The sequence below is a fragment of the Panthera onca genome, chromosome A3 (assembly GCF_046562875.1).
Source record: "Panthera onca isolate mPanOnc1 chromosome A3, mPanOnc1 haplotype 2, whole genome shotgun sequence".
Classification (NCBI taxonomy): Eukaryota; Metazoa; Chordata; class Mammalia; order Carnivora; family Felidae; genus Panthera; species Panthera onca.
Window position 1 is genome coordinate 72,543,549 of NC_138341.1, and position 18,543 is coordinate 72,562,091.

Consider the following 18,543-nt stretch of genomic DNA (forward strand, 5'->3'; position numbering starts at 1 on the left):
TGGGGGCACCTTCTCTAAAGTCCAGGTTCCATTTAGTGCAGAACTGGGAACTCAGGACCCCTGGCACTACATCCCCAGCTGCCTTCCTCCAAAATAAAGGTTCCTCTCATTGGCTTCTGTGGTTTTTTCCTCAGGTGTGGACTGCATCCTACCCCACATGCCCTAATCCTTCCAGAGGTCTGTTTTCAGTCAATCTGGACTATCTTGCTAACTCCTGGAAGACAATGCCAGACAAAATACAGAGATAGGACAAGACACCAAGACTCTGAATGAGGTGCAGATAGGAAAGAATAATGTCTTATGTTGGAAGCTTCTAGAAACCAATCTCTGAGGTTTGGAGGTTTCTAGGGGAGTGTTTGCTTCTCCTATAACTATTAGACATCCTTTGGGGTACCTGGATGGCTCAGTCGATTGGGCACCCGACTTTGGCTCAGGTCATGATCTAATGGTTCATGGGTTCGAATCCCATGTTGGGCATTGTGCTGACAGCTCAGAGCCTGGAGCCTGCTTCAGATTCTCTGTCTCCCTCTCTCTCTGCCCCTACCCTGCTCATGCTCTCTCTCTCTCTCTCTCTCTCTCTCTCTCGCTCTCTCTCTCTCTCAAAAATAAACACTTAAAAAAATTTTTTTAATAAAAAAAAAACTATCAGACATTCTTTTGCACTGCCGAATACATTGAATTCAAGAACAAATTAAAAGTGCACATGCCTACTGACACTGGGAACAACAAGGATGTAGGTAGACAGTGGTTTTCAACCTTTTACCTCAACACATATGACAGATGGCATTCAGAAGCCTAGCACATTCTCTTGGGTGTACCCAGAGTTTAACAACCCCCAAAATATTGAGGGACGTTCTGAAATAATTAATTATCCCCACCTTTCTAAATGTTGGATCAGCAAAGGTAGGCCACAGGCCATAGGAAACACAAGAAAGTCCACACTTACATACAATCCGAGACTCCACCCCTTTCTGCCACTAAAGAAATCATCCTGGAATTCTTATGAGAGTATTGTGGAGATAATGAATTTATTCTAAATTGTTTTAAAAAGCAAATCTTTCAAAAATAGCAACACCTTATATATTATTAGCAATATTGCAAATTACTTGCAATAAGCTTATGAAAAAGCAGCACTGGTATGGAATAATTACCTCACCAAAAAGAATTGAGGCTAATAATTATCAAGTTTGTGAGTCAGACTGAAGCTTTTGCAGGGAGGGATTATGTCTCATTCATTAGGACATCTTCCACATTGTCTACAAATATCTGACATCACTATGCAGTTCAATACGTTTTTGATCGAATAATTTTAAATCGTCTTTCCAGTTTCCCATAAAGTAAATCTCCACACTGCCCTCCTCAGTTCAAAGAATCACTGCATTTCAGAGTCAGACAGAAATTGGAGGTATTCTGCTCAACGAACATATATCAAGTACTTGCTATGTACTTAGGGTATGCTAAGGGCTGGGTGTGCATTTAATCCTCACAACCCCATTAAGTAATAAATATCACTTTGTAGAAGAGGAAAATAAGTCTCAGAGAGGTTAAGCTACTTGCCTAAAGTCACCCAACCAGAAAGAGGCAGATCCCAAAGTCCATGCTCCAGACCATCCACCACCCCAGAGGTCCCAAGAGATCCAATGACTTGCTGGCATTGGTGTCCCTTGGGGACATTCCCAATGGGGACATTCCCATTTCCGAGCACTTGCCACCACTCCACCTTCACTAAGGAGAGTTCCTGCAGGGAGGCATTCTCTAAATTGGAAAGATTCTATTCTCACCTGGAAAGAGCCTATTTCTCCACAAAGCCCACCACGCGTATCTGCCGCTTGGACATCAGGCTGTGGGAAAGACAAGCTCAGAGAATGTTTTCCCCATGATCGCTCAAGAACAACAGCTCAGTAGCAATTTGGGTCAATTCTGAGACTGGCTTTCATAACTCAGCCTGTCCCATTTCCTGTCCCTTTTCAACTGCAAAAAGCCACCCCGCCCTTAGCGATGAACAGTATTTCAGACTTGCTGCCCAACAAATACACTCGGGTGCCACCCTGTCTTCTAGGACCAGGCCATCTTGGTATACATTGAATTTCCCAAACTTCATGTAACTCCCTGCCTCGTCCTTCCATACCACCCCACCCCGCCCCCTACTCTGGAGGATCTACTCCTGCTGTTCTTCACAGATTTCCTTTGCTTTTCTTCAGAAACCATTCAAATAAAGTGTAAATATGAAGTTCTACCTTTTCCTGCAGATTATCACAATCAGATTGGACGCATTTGGCTCTTGAATTAGCATCCCTGTTCATCTGCAGCTGAAGACTGTCCTCCCTTGTGGAGAACAACACCCTCTCAGATGGTCCCTGGAATCTGGCTTTTCTGTAGCTGCCAGATCCTGGGGGAGGATGGACATTGAAGAAGTGTTCAGCTCAGGAAAGCATCACAAGCGCCTAGCAGTAACCTCTTGGAATTAGCTCCACCCGACTGTCGTTGTCAGGCTGACTCCTACTCAAGCCTCAACACATCTGGACCCTCAGCAATGCCCCTGCCTTTGTAAAAGGCTGGATTTAGTCCTTTTATGCCTATGCCTCTTTTGCTCCACAACAATGCTGCCTAATCTAGAGAAAGAATGTCTTCATGTCAGTATCTGTGTGGTTTCATTGGCTGTCCCCCCAAAGAAGGAATTGTCTGACTCTCCCAGTGCTGGATTCCTCAATTGCAACGCTGGAGCTAGGCTGGGGCAGCATTCGCAAAGCCTCCCTGTGATTGTTTGGTTGGAGGTCTGCAATCTAGTTACCCTCCTTACTATTCTGGGATGCGTATCCCAGAAACAAAGCGAAAGACAAGGACAGCCCAGTGTGCAAAATGCATCCATGAAGGTTTGCTAAGACAGTGTTTAAAATATCATTCCTGTAGAATTTTTCCCTTTAAAAGGAGAACCAAACTTTTCAAACAGAAATGAATCATAAGGCAACACAAAAACCCTGTGTGAAGTGAAAAGGCTTGCAGAGCACACCCTCACCTTAGGTCACAGAAGTGCCCACTGCATGTACTGCCTGTATTATTACCACAGATGTTCTGCAGCCCATCATATTTAATCACAAACATGTGTGGTATTTAGTTCAGCTATGTGACAGGAAATACCATTTGTAAAATACTAACCCACAGCAAAACCTACCCGTGCCTTTGAATATTATCTGTGCTGGTTCCAGCTCAGCTCCCCAGCACCACTCCCCACCCCCCCGCTGTGGATTTAACCTCCACTTCTCCAGGATGAATCTGGGTCCTGGCCGTTTTTTTTAACCTTGTTTTAATAATCTTCTCATTTCCTAAATCTGGAGAGTAGTATAAACAGATAGTAACCCAAACTAACTAGTCCCAGGAGACGGTCTTTATGTGAACAAAGAAAAAATTTTGCGCTGGGTGGGCCATTCTGATTTCAGAATGTTATTCTCACCGTGACACTTTTTTATATTTATTTAGTTACTTTGAGGTGGGGGGAGGGGCAGAGAGAGAGGGGGAGAGAGAGAGAATCCCAAGCAGGCTCTGCACTGTCAGCACAGAGCCTGATGTGGGGCTCAAACTCATGAACCATGAGATCATGACCTGAGTGGAAATCAAGAATTGGGTGCTTTACTAACCGAACCACCCAGGCGCCCCTCACCATGACACTTTTATGGAATAGGTACACCACATCCATATCACTGCCATAAATGCTATGGAATTTACTAAGCAGAGACCTCTGAGCCTCACTTTCTTTATCTGTGAAATGGTGATATTTGCCTCATATGTAAATTGCCACGTTATGGGTACTTGGTACCCATAGCAGATCCAAAGCAGGCTCTGTGCTGTGTTGGTACATATAGTTTTCCTTTCTCTTTGTCTTTCTCCTTTCTGTTTTCCCTGTCTCCCATTCTAGCCTTCCTTTCTCAAGTCAGGAAGAAAGGAAAAAGCCCAGACTCTGCAGTTTGCTTTAGCATCAGGTCAACTTGTTACAAATCCTTTTCTAGAACTAGGTGTCCATTCTGTCTGGCACATGACTATGCCTCTATCCTGCTCTCCAGATGTGATCTGTTCCTTAGTCCCTTGTGCTTGAATCCCTGCTCAGGGTTTCTCCTTGAAGACGGAATCTCTCAAAACAGAAAGAAGTTAACAGGCTTGGGGAAAAGACCCATGGTCAAATGTGTTTGAGAAACCCTGGTTAAGCAAGGGTTTACATGTCTCTACATGGCATTCCTTCCCAGAGCCTTCAGAAGCTAACCTTCTTATGGGCTCCAGGATGGGATAACAGGAAGCCATCCTCAAAGACCCACATGGATGGTTTGCCTCAGAACATTCTGGAATGTGCTTTTTTTTTTTTTTTTTAAGGTTTATTTACTTTTGAGAGAGAGAGAGCAAGAGCAGGGGAGGGGGAGAGAGAGAGAGACAGAGGATCCAAAGCAGGCTCTGTGCTGACAGCAGAGAGGCCTACATGAGGCTCGAACCCACAAACTGTGAGATAATGACCTGAGCCAAAGTCAGACGCTTAACCGACTGAGCCAGCGAGGCTCATGGAACATGCTCTTCTAAGAATAAAGTGTCTGGGGCTAGGAAACACACAGTCCACCTTTAATTCCTGATGCCCTGGCCTTTTCATTCTGTTGCCACCACCGTCTCTGCTCTAACCATGAAGATTGGCTCCAGGCCCAGACAGCTTCTCTAGCTTAGCAGAGTCTCAGCATCACTCTCAGAACAACCAAACCCCAGGTTCTTCCCCTGGGACACCAGCAGTTCTCATGGAAGAACATACCCCTTTTGCTTACCCAGACAGGAGACCAAAGAGCTTCCAGATAGGCCATGACTGGAGTGAACTCTTGCCTTTGACCTCGGCAAGCATATGAGAGTTTTGATCCCCAGGTCATCCTCTGGCATTGAGGGTGGCATCTGGCAGCTCTCTTCACTGGCAGCACTAAAGCCTCCCACCCCAGGTCCTGGCCTCTTCTGGCCAAGGCAGGGAACCCACCCGGGTCTCAGACCCTCTATGGGAATCAGGCTCTGGAATGCTGCATGATGCCCAGGGCACACTCCACCACTGGAACCGTGGAGCCTCAGCCTGTCTCTCCCCAACCCCACGAAGCCCCAGCCCAAGGTCATCTTCCCTTCACAGGCCTCTGGGACCCTCCTCAGTCTCCTACTACAGAGGGTCCAGGAGGGAACAGTGTGGGGCTACGGGCTAGGGCCAACCTCTCATCTGCCCCTTTAGTGAGTGGCACTGAACCCTTAGGCTATTCTCTTAGGGAAGAGTGAGCACCCAGCACATTCCACAGCCAAGTCTTGTCCAAAGTGTGAAGGAAGGAAACTACCCCAATCAGAGCTTCTTGGTGGTAGACACAGTGCTGGGACTCATGGTCTCAACCAGCCATCTGCCTGCCCTAAAGGTCTGTTCTCTGTCCTTAGGACCTGTAGGTGGCAAATGGGGACCTCTTGAGCCACAATTAAGAGGAGCTCCTTGTGCATGGGCTCCTGCCCTCTAGTCGCAGCAAGGGCTCAACCCACAAAGGCAGAAGAGCATGGAGGTCTAGGGGACAGACTCTCACACCCAAGTCACCTGGCCTGGCCTCTCATCTCACTTCCTCTACTTAGTATCCCTGACACATGTTGCTTAACATTCTCAGGGTCCTCATCTATAAACTGAATATGAATCACACCTACTTCCCAAGTTCTAAATAAGTTAATGCCAAATTAATAAGTAAAATGCTATATCATAGGCACTCAAAAAATAGTAGCACAGTGCTTACAAGTGAGGAGTTCTTGAGTCAGCACTGACCATTGCTAGCAGCCCCAGGCCGAGCAGCAGGCTGGGCCAGGCCCGCAGGTGACACTGATGAGGTCCCAGGGCTTCCTGCCTAGTCCTAAACTGGTTCTCCCATTCTATGGCAAGAGAAAACCAAGGTGCAAGCCCAGCGTGTACTGAGCTGTGAAATAAAAAGCACAACTTAAGCAAGTCAGCACAGCACCTGGAGATGGCAAAAGTAATCACGAAAAAGACTGATCAAAAATGACGTAGGGCTTTTCTACGTGTGGCCGACAGTTGTAAGGTGAAACCCTGGGACCACACTCATCACCCATACCAGAGACTCAGCATGGCTGTGTCCCAGCGATCTTCCACTGGCATGACTCAACTCCCCAGGGGACACTTGGCAGTGTTTGGGGACATTTAGTTGTCACAACCAGTACAGGGGGTACTACTGACATCGAGTGGGTAGGGGGCAGGGATGCTGCTTAACATCCTACCATGCACAGCACAGCCTCCACAACGAAAAATTACCTGGCCTAAAATGTCAATAGCACTGGGGCACCTGGGTGGCTCATTTGGGTAAGTGTCCAACTCTTGTCAGCTCAGGTCATGATCTCACAGTTTGTGAGTTCAAGCCCCACACAGGCTCTGTGCTAATGGTGCAGAGCCTGCTTGGGATTCTGTCTCTCCTTCTCTCTGCTCTTCCCCCACTTGTGCTCGCTCTCTCTCTCTCAAAAAATTAAAAAAAAAAAAAAAAAATGTCAATAGCACCAAGGTTGAGAACCCCTGTTCCTTGTTGAGAAGGCCAGTGAGCTGAGTATGCCAAGCAGGATATCTGCCCTTCTGCATCTGTCTACTTTGTAGATAATCCATTGGAAGCTTAAGTTGGGCAATGTGCCTGAGGTGGCACAACCAGAAAAAGGTGCTGTCAGAATCGAACCCTGTCCGGGCCCCAAATCTCACGCCCTTTCCACTACACCACACTGACTACCAGGGCAGTAGTCACAACAGGAGAGAGGGCAGATAAAGTTTTTATATAGAAGACTTGCCAGGATTTGGACACCAAAGTGATCTCAAAAAACACAGGAAAAGGGGCAATCTGGCACTTAGAAAAGTAGAGCCAGAGGAGAGGCAGCAAGAGGGGCAGGTCTGAGGTACATCCAAGTGGAAATATCTAGCAAGGAGCTAGAAACACAAGACAGTACTTGGAGAGAAAACCAGAGGCTACACAGGTAGAGCTGGGTCTCTTTCTAGGCTAGGTGAGAGCAGAATGCAGGAGAAAACAGGGGAGGCCGCATGGCATCCAAAGCTGAGGACTGGTCACTTTATAGGAGGAGGGGAGAAAAGGGAGAAAGGGAGACACACCCAAGAGGTCAAGGTAAAACCTGGAGGTGAAAGGATCCCTAAGGCAGGAAAGAATGTCCTCATGAGGCCTTGAAGAGCAGCAGAGGGCAGGGAAAACAGAGGTGAGAGACATCTGGGTTTAGTGACAGGGTCTGTAGGGATGGGGTGGGAGCAATTTCACCAGTGGGTGGGGGTGAGGCCAGGCTGCCAGTCTGGAAGCAAAGGGAATACAGATGCTGGGGCCCACAGGCAGAGGCTGTGGTTGGCGGTCCATGTCTTGGCCACCTCAATCCCCCAGCCCCCAGTTCCTGGTTTGGGCAGCTCTGGGGCTGCGTTGTTTCCTGGGTGCACTGGTTTCTGGCAGCCCTAGCAAAAGCCCCCTTTTTCAAACTCTACCTACACTTCAGTCTCAGGAGCACAAAAAGGCCCCAGGGCTTCCCACTCTCCAAAAAATCCAGCCCACCCCAGGCCAGGAGAAGGAGGCAGACAAGTGAGCCTTCGTGCAGGCGAGGGCCAACAAACAAGGCCTGCTTTCAAGGCTGCCTTCTGGTATTTATGTTCCTGTGGGCTCTCCAGTGGGAAGAGCTAGGCACTCAAGAGGAGGAAATGAGAAAGGGCATTATCTCCTCAGGGGCCCCTAGGGCTGGGCGGGGGTGCAGGACGCTGTGGTTACTGGATCGTGGCTCCCGGGTTTCAACTCTGTATTCTCAAAGGAAACCTTGAAAAAGATGTGGGATAAAGTCAGGTGAAGGGGGCCTGGCTCAGATCACACGTCTTAAACATGCAAATCTCCTCCTTACCCTCTTCTCTGCAGGCCCAAGGGCCCTCCTGAAGATAAGCAGAAAGTCCTGGAAGTTTAAAGAACTCTCTGGATCCAGGATCTCTCTCTGGACTTAAATATTGGGGGTGGGGGACAAAATCAACCACTTTGCTATGAAACCTGGTCAAGTAATTTATCTTAATTACCATGTAATTATTTTTAGTGTTTTCAGAAGAAGCTGTAGCTAAAGGGCCCAGAAAGGATATTTAATGCTTTAGAATGTGATTCCCTCCCACACACTAATCATGCTGCGTTCAAATTGGAATGGTCTCAGAAGTTAAGGACCATCACATGCTGGGAGAGACCCAGGACCTTCATCCTTGGATGCTGGGGCTCTTCTGCCACATGTTCTCATACAAATTCTTGTACCCCCAACCCCTGCGCATTCACTCAGCAAATAGTGTCTTCCAAGTGCTGGGTCCTGGGTGAAACACCATGCAGACAACAGAAACCAGTATGACCTGATTCCTGTGGTGGGGAAAGAAGGGTTTAGAAGTTAGGTTGTGTGTGAATCCTGGCCCCACCACTGACCAGCTGTGTGACAGGGGCAAGTTACTTTAATTCCCCAGGTGTGAAAAAAAGCATAATCATAGTTAACTTTTACTGTTTGTTATGGGCTGAATTGTGCCCCGCAATTCAGCCCTAATGCCTAGTACTTCAGAATGTGACTGTGGTTAGATAAGGGCCTCTAAAGAGTTGTTTCAGTGAAAATGAGACTGTTAGGGTAGTCCCTGAGCCAATCTGACTGGTGTCCCTATAAGAAGTGAAGACATACAGACAGACACCAGAGAGGAAGACACAGAGAAAACGCCACATAAGGACACAGCCAAGGAGAGAGGTCTCAGAAGAAACCAAACCTGTCAGCACCTTGATCTTAGGTTTCCAGCTTCCAGAACTGTGAGAAATGCATTTCTGTTGTTTAAACCACAGAGGTTGTGGTTTTTCTGACATGGTAGCTAGAGCAAACAGAGACAGGGTTCTTGAGACACTAAATAAAGTAACACCTGTAAGATGGCAGGTGCATAAATAGAGGCTGTTCTCACTAGATTCCTGCCCCCAAGCTGCTTATAACCTGGTAGGAAAGACCAGAGGTAACAACAAATGAAAGAATGTGCTCACTCTCCCGCACTAAAGCATACTGGGAGGTTGGGAAAGGACAGCCCTGGCGCAGAGGCAGGCAGGCTCTCTGGGGAGGGGACACATGCTTGGGCAGAGACATGGGGCAGCAGATGAGGCATCAGCGACCATACCCTCTTGCCCATGTTTCTGTGCATGTGGGTTACACGCCAGTTAATACCAGCATAGGGGACTGTCTCCTGCCTGGCTTCATCCATGAAACCCAGTTGTGCACAGGCTGACTGCTGCTACGGCAGGTCTCCCCTCCATAGCTGCCCAAACTGGACCACAAGCCCCAGAGACGAACGACATCAGAAGTAATCCAGGCTGTGTGCAAGCCTCACATCGAATGCATTTTGGCTTATCTGTGGCCAGTTCTGAGCTGTTGCTGACCACCAAGCTCACCTGGAAATGCCCGAATCACTGAATACACAGGCAGGAACCACTGACTTACAGAGAACCAAAGCACATTTGCTTCAATCCTCACCATTCCCGGCAATTCAATGAATGAACATGTATAAATATGTAACTTGAACAATTCTAAGATTTTAAAAATCAGTCATGAAAGTCCTATTTACAAACTAAGTACACAAGATCAACCTTTCACTTGGGCTCTTGGTCTCAAATGCAGATATCACACACAAAAATATTTGTGCCTCTCAGGCTACAGGGAGTACACACAAAATATTTGTGAACTTTATTGCATTTTGAAGGCCACTAAAGGTTTTAACAAAGAATTTTGCACTTACAGCAAAGTCTGATTAGAAACGTGTAAGTAGGGGGGCACCTGGGTGGCTCAGTCAGTTAAGCGACTGTGGTTCAGATCATGATCTCACAGTTTGTGGGTTTGAGCCCCGCATTGGGCTCTGTGCTGATAGCTCGGAGCCTGGAGCCTGCTTCGGATTCTGTGTCTCCCTCTTTCTTCGCCCCTCCCCTGCTCATGCTCTGTCTCTCTCTCTCAAAAATAAATAAACATTTAAAAACATAAATTTAAAAACAAAAAGAAACATGTAAGTAGGTATAAATGAACAGATTTGCCCACTGACATTCTCAGCGATGGGCATTAGCTTATATTTAAACTTACACATCACAGGGTGCCTGGCTGGCTCAGTCAGAATGACTCTTGATCTCAGGGTTGTGAGTTTGGCCCTATTTTGGGTGTAGAGATTATTTAAATAAATATATAAACTTAAAAAAAAAATCTTATGGGGCGTCTGGGTGGCTCAGTCAGTTGAGCCTCTGACTTCGACTCAGGCCATGATCTCACAGTTCATGAGTTTCAGCCCCATGTTGGGTTCTGCGCTGATAGCTCAGAGCCTGGAGCCTGCTTCAGATTCTGTGTTTCCCTCTCTCTGCCCCCCACCCCCACCACTTGTGATGCCTCTCTCTCTCTCTCAAAAACAAATAAACACTAAAAAATAATAATAACTTACTAACTCTACATACCAACCAGGGTGCTTGAATGGCCTTCTTCTGGACTCTGAATCTCCATGTAAATGAGTAACTCCCAGTGTCCTTTCAGAACACCCAGGTGCCTGTGCATATTTCTGCTCAGTGATGTCCATGAGCTCCAAACAGCACAGCAAGGGGCTCACCCAGCTCTAAGATGCAGGCCGACCTCCATGGACATGCCCAGGGCCTCTCTCGCCATACCCCTCTCTCCACCAGACCTTCTACTATTGCTCACAGCACAAAAATGTGCCTCTGGGTGAGGTCCCCACAGCTGTTTGCCCAGCCTGGAAGCCAGGAGGTCAGTGTTTAGGAGGTTTTGTTCCAGCTCTGCTTCATTCTGTCTCTGTAAGTTAGAACAAGTCGTTGCTAGCAACTGACTTCAAAAAGTCCTAACAATTTATGAAGATTCAAACTCTACCAATCTGTGAAGATGAATTCTCCTGAAAAAGAGGCCATACAGAGAAGTGTGTGCCTCCCTGAAGACCCGTTCCTATCCGATCTCTTTAGGACTCCTGCAACCATGCTTCAGGATGAAAGTTTTCTAATGGTGGTCACAACAGTATCTCCCATCTAATGCTCTTCTAAAAGGCCATGGAGCAGAGAAGCTCTATTTCCCCTTCCCTTGAAGGTGGGTCTGTCACTGCTCCCACCAATACAGTGTGGCAGAAGTAACACTGTGGCAATTCTAGGCATAGGCCTGAACTGCCCCAGAAGCTGTCTCTCCTGCTCTGTGGGAGCGCTGAGCCACCACATAAGAAGCCCAGGCTACATGGGGGAGCCACACTGAGGCGCCATCTTGGACATCCAGCCACCTTAGCTTTCAGTGATTCCAGCCTTGGCTGCCATCTGACTAGAACTATATGAGAGACCCTAAGCCAGAACCACCCAGCTGAGCCCAGTGTACCCACACGACCAGGAGAGATCATGTTAAATTGTGATCTTTAAGCCTCTACGTGTTTTTGTGTGGTAAAATACACATAAACATAACATTTACCCTTTTAGCCACTTTCAAGTGTAAAGTCCTGGTATTAAGTACATAGCTGTGCAACCATCACTACCATCCATCTTCAGAACTTTCCATCTTCCCAAATTGAAACTCTGGACTCACTGAACCCTAACTCCGGATGCCCCGCCCCAGCCCCTGGCCACCACCACTCTACTTTCTGCCTCTATGAAGCTGACTACTCTAAGTACCTCATCTAAGGAATTGTACGATATTTATCCTTTTGTGACTGGCTTATCTCACTTAGTATAATGTCTTCAAGGTTCATCCATGTTGAAATACATGCCAGAATTTTCTTCCTTTTTGAGGCCGAACAATATTCCAGTGCATATGTACACTAGTCTGCCTGTCTGTTCATCCATCAATGAAAACCTCTACACTTTGGAGTGGTTGTTCTATAGCAATACACAGTCGGAGCACTGGGCAATGCAGGCCTGGTACAGCAGAGCAAGGTCCCTAAGGCATATGTCAAGAGCTGGGAAGTCTGGCAGAAACACAGAGCACCAGGGCACTAACCCCCAGGGTAGATGACTAAGGAATCCAGGCTGGAATTCCCAATAGCGCTCATCACAGCAAGCTGGTTGCCTCCAGGGGTCTCCATTCTAGGCTGGGCACCACTCCCAGACAGGGACTGGCAGGACCCTGTTCATGCCTGGGTGCCTGCCCTGGCACAGGCTGATAGATCCAATAAACATTTGGTGAATGACTGAAAAATGTTCGTGACATTGAAGCCAGGTTCTGGGTCATGTCAGAGTCTCTTACAGGCTCCCTATAGGGCAAGAACTGTGCCAAGGAAAATGCAGGAAAACAGCTGCTTCTGGCTGGAAATGGAAGGGTGAGGTGGCAGCAGCAGGACAATCTGACAGGGGAAAAACCCACAGCTTCCCTGGGAAGAGCAGGATCTCCACCAAAGTACTACCCTGACCCAGGCAGCGTAGCGAGACTTCTATCTGAAGAGGAGGCCCCTTGGGAAGGGTGTGCTGGGCATCAGCCTGAGCCAACAGGATGAGGTATCTTAGGCACCAGCCCTGCTTAGCATGTCAGCCTCAGTTCCCAGGGCTCAGGGCAGTAGAGCTCTGTGTGTCCATTTTAGGAGCAGGATGGGTTAGAGGAGCTCGGCCCTTTGGCCTGGCACAGGCTATGGTGGGCTGTAAGGGAGACTTGAACTCTGAGCTGAGTCACATATCTGAGCCCTGGGAGCTCTGAGACAATGACCTTCCTTCACTACAGGGGGAGCCAGGTTGGTTGTACCGTGACCCCTGCCCTCTCACCGGTAACTACTTTGCTGAGGAAAGCCAACATTCTCTTCCTGCTGCACTGCTCCATTTGGTCACATAACTAGGGTGCCCGACACAGGTCAGGATGCACCAGAGCACAGAAGCTAATTCCAAATCTAAGAAGAGGACTCATTTCTGGTTGACTTAAAGAGTGAGTAACAACCATACAATGCCCACTTGGGGTTTAACAAAAAGGGCTCATGTTATGTTTCAACTCTGCATTCAGGTTTTCCAGCCTTTAAAGATAAAGCAAAACCCCAAGTAATAATTACAAAGGTGTTTTTCTCTATTTCTCTTCAAAGCATACACCTTGAAGGTTAGAAACTGCTTACATGTGGAAGGCAGTTAGAAGTACCAATAAAAGAGTTCAAGAAACATGGATTTTTGAACTTGGCTCAGCTTCTAAGTAATCGTGGGGCTTTAAGCAAACTAATTACCCTCCTTGGGTCTCAGTTTCATAATGATAAATGAAGGAAAATAGTCTGTACTCCCATGATTTGGTTATGTGCATTAATGAGAATAACTATATGTGAGATGATATATAGATACACACTTATATATGGGAAGTCCTCATAAGAAAAACTAAACTATAAATATGTTAGAGATTTACTTATGTTCAGTAGGTGCTTGCTGAATAAATGGCAAAAAAACCCAAGACAATAACAAGACACATTTGGTGAGAACAGTCCCTCTTCACACTAGGAAATCCCCACTAGTGCATCTACCAGATCTTAGAAGACCACCTCTCTCCGCAGGAGGCCGAGCCCTTCTCACCCATATCTTAAGAACCAATTCTCAGGGCACCTGGGTGGCTCAGTCGGTTAGGCATCTGACTTCTGCTCAGGTCATGATCTCATGGTTCGTGAGTTTGAGCCCCACACTGGGCTGCTGTCAGCACAGAGCTGACTTTGGATCCTCCGTCCCCTCTCCTTGCCCCTCTCCTGCTTGCACTCTCTCTCTCTCTCAAAAATAAGTAAACATTAAAAAAAAAACAAACCCCAACTCTCCCAGCCTGCACGCTCCCCTCCCATCTGGTCTTATATTCACCAGCCTGAAATCCAGGGTCAAAGCCTGCCCCAGCCCCCTGGCCCAACTCTCACTCCAGTTCGTGAGACGAAGCTACATCTTAGGACAACTTCCAAACTCAGAAGTCTAGGCCTGCACCATGGGTCTCCAGTGCCTTTGATAGCAGAGGGAAACAACTTACACCCTCTTCCTGGTTTTCGTGAAGCACAGCCATGTGGAAAATTTGTGGACCAGGAGCTCAGGGCCTCCTCCCCCGACCTCAGACCTGGACTCCACTCATGACCTTCCCCTGCAAAACGAGGCTTGCACAATTTCTTCTACCTCAAAGGGCTTTGGGGAGCATCATATAAGGTGAAGGACTCAGAAGTTTCTCTGAAAAATATGAAGCGTTATAAATTCTTTTGCTTTTGTTACTCTTGCTTGTTTACTTCAATATGGTCTCAGATTAAGAGTCACTAAGGGCCTGGGATTGCTCCCCCGGGGGAAACTCTTTTGGTACAATGACCACACACAGAGAGAAAAGCTTGATGCCCTTTGCATTTCCAGCGCTAAGAGCAAATGCAGTATGAGCTCCAGGACAGTGGATGGGACAGAAGTCAGGAAACCAGGTTCCGGGCCTCTTTGGCCCTGCCAATAAATTAAGCGCATCACTTAACCTCTCTGGGCATTTTTCTTCATATGCACAATGGAACTGACAAGCCACCCGCATTCCTATTCACCAGGATGCCAAGAGGGCAAAGAATCTGAAAAGAAAAACACTGCACAAATAGACATGTTGTAGTATTCAGTGGGCTTGGAGTTGAGAAAGAAGAGATGGAAAAGAAAACTAAAGGGGGGAAAGGAACAAATAATAAAGCAAGAAGACATCTGGGGTGAAATGTGAGGCACTTGAGAAGGCCCAGATGGAATGCTATGGAAGTTTCCAGTACAGTTAGTATCCCCCAAGCCCGAGAGTCTCTCTGGATTAGAAGCTCCACCACAGAGACATCTGAAGTTCAACTCCAGCAGAGAAAAGTGGATGGAAGGAAATGAAGTCCATCTACCACCTGCGGTGGCCTGAGACATACCAGAAGCCTAGGCTCGCTGCTGTTTGCTTTTATAGCCCAGCTCAGAGTGAGAAGAGAGATGAGGAATTAATAGGTCCACTACCTACAAAAATTGTGTAATGTCCCCAGAGAGGAGCTGGCCAGGCCACATCCTGGTACATGACATCCAATCCAGAGTGCTCCACTTTAAGGGGGACAGTCAAAGACTACAGAGTTCCCAAAGGCTGATCACCAGGATAGTGGGGTGTGCTGAAACCACATCACAGAAGGATAGGCTATAAAATCTGAAAGTGTGTCCCTAAACAAGATTTGTGGAGGACATGAGAAGCAAAGGCTCTCTTAGAATCAGAAAAATACTTGAAACATCGTCTGATCCAACCTTCACAAGAGAGGAATCTCTAACACAACATCTCTGCAGAGGAATTAACCAGCTGCTGCATGAACTCTTCCATTAATGGAGCCCATGTCACTTTATGAGGAGTTCATCTCATTATCACTAGGGCACGATTAAACTCTTCTCCCTCCTATTAACCCCAAATTAACCTCCTCCTGGCTTTCATTTGTGCTCTGTGGGGACACAAGCTAAATCTAAACACTTTTTCACCTGCCTATTCTTCACACCACTGAAGACAGCTGGCCTTGATGACGTGCATCGGGTCTTTGCACAGACTTGCCCAGGAGGAGCACATGCCCCTGAAACACATCTCCAGGCCCCTCCAATGCTTCATTCCTGGTCATCTCCAGCCAGCTTTGACCTCAGGCTGCCATGGAACGCTGACTGCTGCCCCTGCCTTGCTCAGAGCATGGCATCCTGGCCATGGCCCCTAGTTGTGAGAGGTTTTGGCCTCCTGCCCCTTTGGCCAAACTCTGGTCCATCTCTTTTCTTGGCTCTGCTGCTGTGCCCAGTGCTAAGGGCTTATCATGAACATCTCCACAACGAGACCAAAAAATGAGAGTCCCAAATTCATGCCACTTTGTAGAAAGCAGCTGGTTATTTGACTTTAGTCCTTCTAAAGTAGACTGAATCTAGAATGTTCAATAGACATTAAATATATTTTCTAACACCTCGTTTGACAGATGAGGAAATAGAGGTCCAAAGGGGTAAAAGGATTCACTCAGGTAACACAGCCAAGAAGATGAACTCTCATCTTTGATTTTTCAGTCCCACATTCCTTCTACTGCAGTTAAGAGGAAGTGGAGTTATCTTATGGCTCTCTTCTCAGTACATTTGGGGTAAATTGTCCATAGTTTGTGTGTATGTGCATTCATTCTTTGACTCAACAGACCTTCGCTAAGCACCTACTAAGTGCTTTGGAAATATTCTCAGTGAGATTTGAAGTAAGCTTCCCAAAGGGAACCATATCTTGTTGTGTGTGAACACGTAGTGTGTGTGTATATGAACTAATTAATTCTTTCATGCATGCACACATTCACTCAACAATGATAGCTGAGCACACTTAACACTATACTACACACTGGTACAAGTAAAAATAGTCACAGTCCCTTACCCCAGGGTATTCTCTGTCTAGTACAGACAGTTCTCAAATGTTTTGTTAATGCAGGCTACTATGGGGACCCACAGCCAGGTGCTTAGTTAAGATCGGTGAGAATGATGGCTATGTGTCCGTAATGGATGGTATGCGTATGTCCGTGTGGTGGGGGAGTGATGCTGCCAGGACTGAAAAGGCCTCTGAAAGAGCAGGCTTATGAACTGAATCCTGAAGGCTGATATGAATTGATCAGGCAGAGCAGACTGGAGAGCGGTGAGTGTTTGTGCAAAGGCGGCGAGGGGGGGGGGGGGGGGAGGCACAGAAGAGCATGATTCTGCAGGCAGAGGGGCCCAGCTGGAGTCAGGGCCTAACATGGTTCTGCCATAAAGAGGCAGGTAGGTGAGTAAGGTACAGAAGCCCTTCTGTGTCATGTAAGGAGTTGATTTTATCCTAAAGGCAACGGGATTCAGTGAAAGAATTTAGAGAAAGGAAACAGGATCAGATCAAAATTTCAGAAAGAAAGCTCTTACAGTGGAGGATGGACAGGAAGGCAGTGAGGCCAGGGGCAGGGAAACCCGATAGGAGGCGATAGTTGGAAAGCAGGAGAAAACCAGGGCTGAACCTGATAGCTCCTGCCTACACACATACTTGATTTAAGTCTGAAATAGGAGAAGAGAGGAGAGACTATTTTTCATGTACCTCTCTCATGGCACGGGGGCAAGTACCCCACAGCTCTGCAGACACACATCATCATCACCTTTCTCCACAGTGACTTGCTGGCAACAGAAAAGTGATCTCAGCTGTAGCTTCATGACCAGTCTCGATGTGCAGGAGCCTCAAACAGAGCAGCCACTCAGGAGGTAGTGGCTGCATGCATGAGCCACATGCATCCAAAGGGGGTGGGGGTGGGGGAAGCAGTCCTAAACAAAGTAAGATCAGGGTCTCAGAAGCACGGATAAGTCAAGTCCAAGCAAGGCAACGAGTAAGAAACAAGACAAACAGGAAAAGTTCCAAGAGGAAAGGTGTTTTAAAAACAAACACAAAAGTTTCTTCACAAGAATAGCAGGCGAACAGCTCAGACAAACTAGGAAACCCAGAAAGGAGCCAGCACCTGTCTTAGTCTGTGGGTCTCCTGTCTCTGGAGGCAGCCCGCTGCTGGGGAAGCCCATACAGTGCTCTCATGAGAATCCAGGAAGGCGCCTCCTCTGGCCAGACGGGCAACAAGCAGGCCTCAAGTGGTGGAGTTTGCAGCGGGGTGCCCGAACACAGCCCACTAAGGCCTGTGTGCACCTGTGCATGGGCACATGTGGGCAGGAGAGGGGAATGTGTGGGCGGGAAGCAGGCAGATCCAGACAAGCAGGGGGCTGTTTAAAGCTGGGTAAACCCCATCACGTGTGGTACAGAGCCATTCCCACTGGGAGCTGATAGTCAAAGAAAAATGATAAAGGGGATGAGGTTGGAACCCTAAAATAACAAGTTTCTGCCTTTGGGGCGGGGCGGAGGGGGGAAATGTTCATCTAGGCAAGTCTGAGCTTTCTCTGGACTGGAAGATTCTGACATTATCACCCAGTTCCCAGGAAAGCCTGATCACTTGTTTTCCCTCAAGATAATTTTATGAAAATCAGAAGCACCTGGTAAGTAGCTGCCTTACTACTTACAATGACCCCAACGAGGCACCTTCCACTGAAGCTAGACTGGCAGCCACCAGGGGGATTTTCACAAAATTTATGAGGTTCTGCTTTGAACCACAAACAAGCAAAAGGCCTAGAGCTGCACTAGGGGAGGTTCTCAGTTGTAAAGATGTGAGATTAAAACATTTCTCTATGTGGGGCGCCTGGGTGGCTCAGTCGGGTAAGCGTCCGACTTCGGCTCAGGTCACGATCTCGCGGTCCGTGGGTTGGAGCCCCGCATCAGGCTCTGTGCTGACAGCTCGGAGCCTGGTGCCTGTTTCTGATTCTCTGTCTCCCTCTCTCTGACCCTCCCTCGTTCATGCTCTGTCTCTCTCTGTCTCAAAAATAAATAAACGTTAAAAAAAAAAATTTAAAAAAAAATTTCTCTATGTTGATATTAACGCTAAACTGAGGCCAACAAAAGCAAGGTTTGTAGCATCAATTACTGTCTTCTAGTGCCTCCAAACTTCCCCTGAATATGCATTACAGTGAGCTAGGGGAGAAAACTTTCAAAGGGATGAACAGAGGC

General features: G+C 47.4%; 1 protein-coding gene across 2 annotated transcripts in view; it reads right to left on the minus strand.

Annotated features, from left to right (window-relative positions):
* The window catches only part of STON1 (stonin 1), a 49,611-nt gene that overhangs the window by 21,934 nt on the left and 9,134 nt on the right, over positions 1-18,543 (minus strand). The window contains exon 1 of one of the 2 annotated variants that reach the window (XM_060606334.3): positions 2,238-2,584. The exons of the other annotated variant lie outside the window; for it this stretch is intronic. The gene's annotated coding sequence lies outside the window, so the exon portion shown is untranslated. Of the gene's footprint in view, positions 1-2,237; positions 2,585-18,543 lie in introns of those variants that run through there. 2 annotated transcript variants of the gene reach the window in all.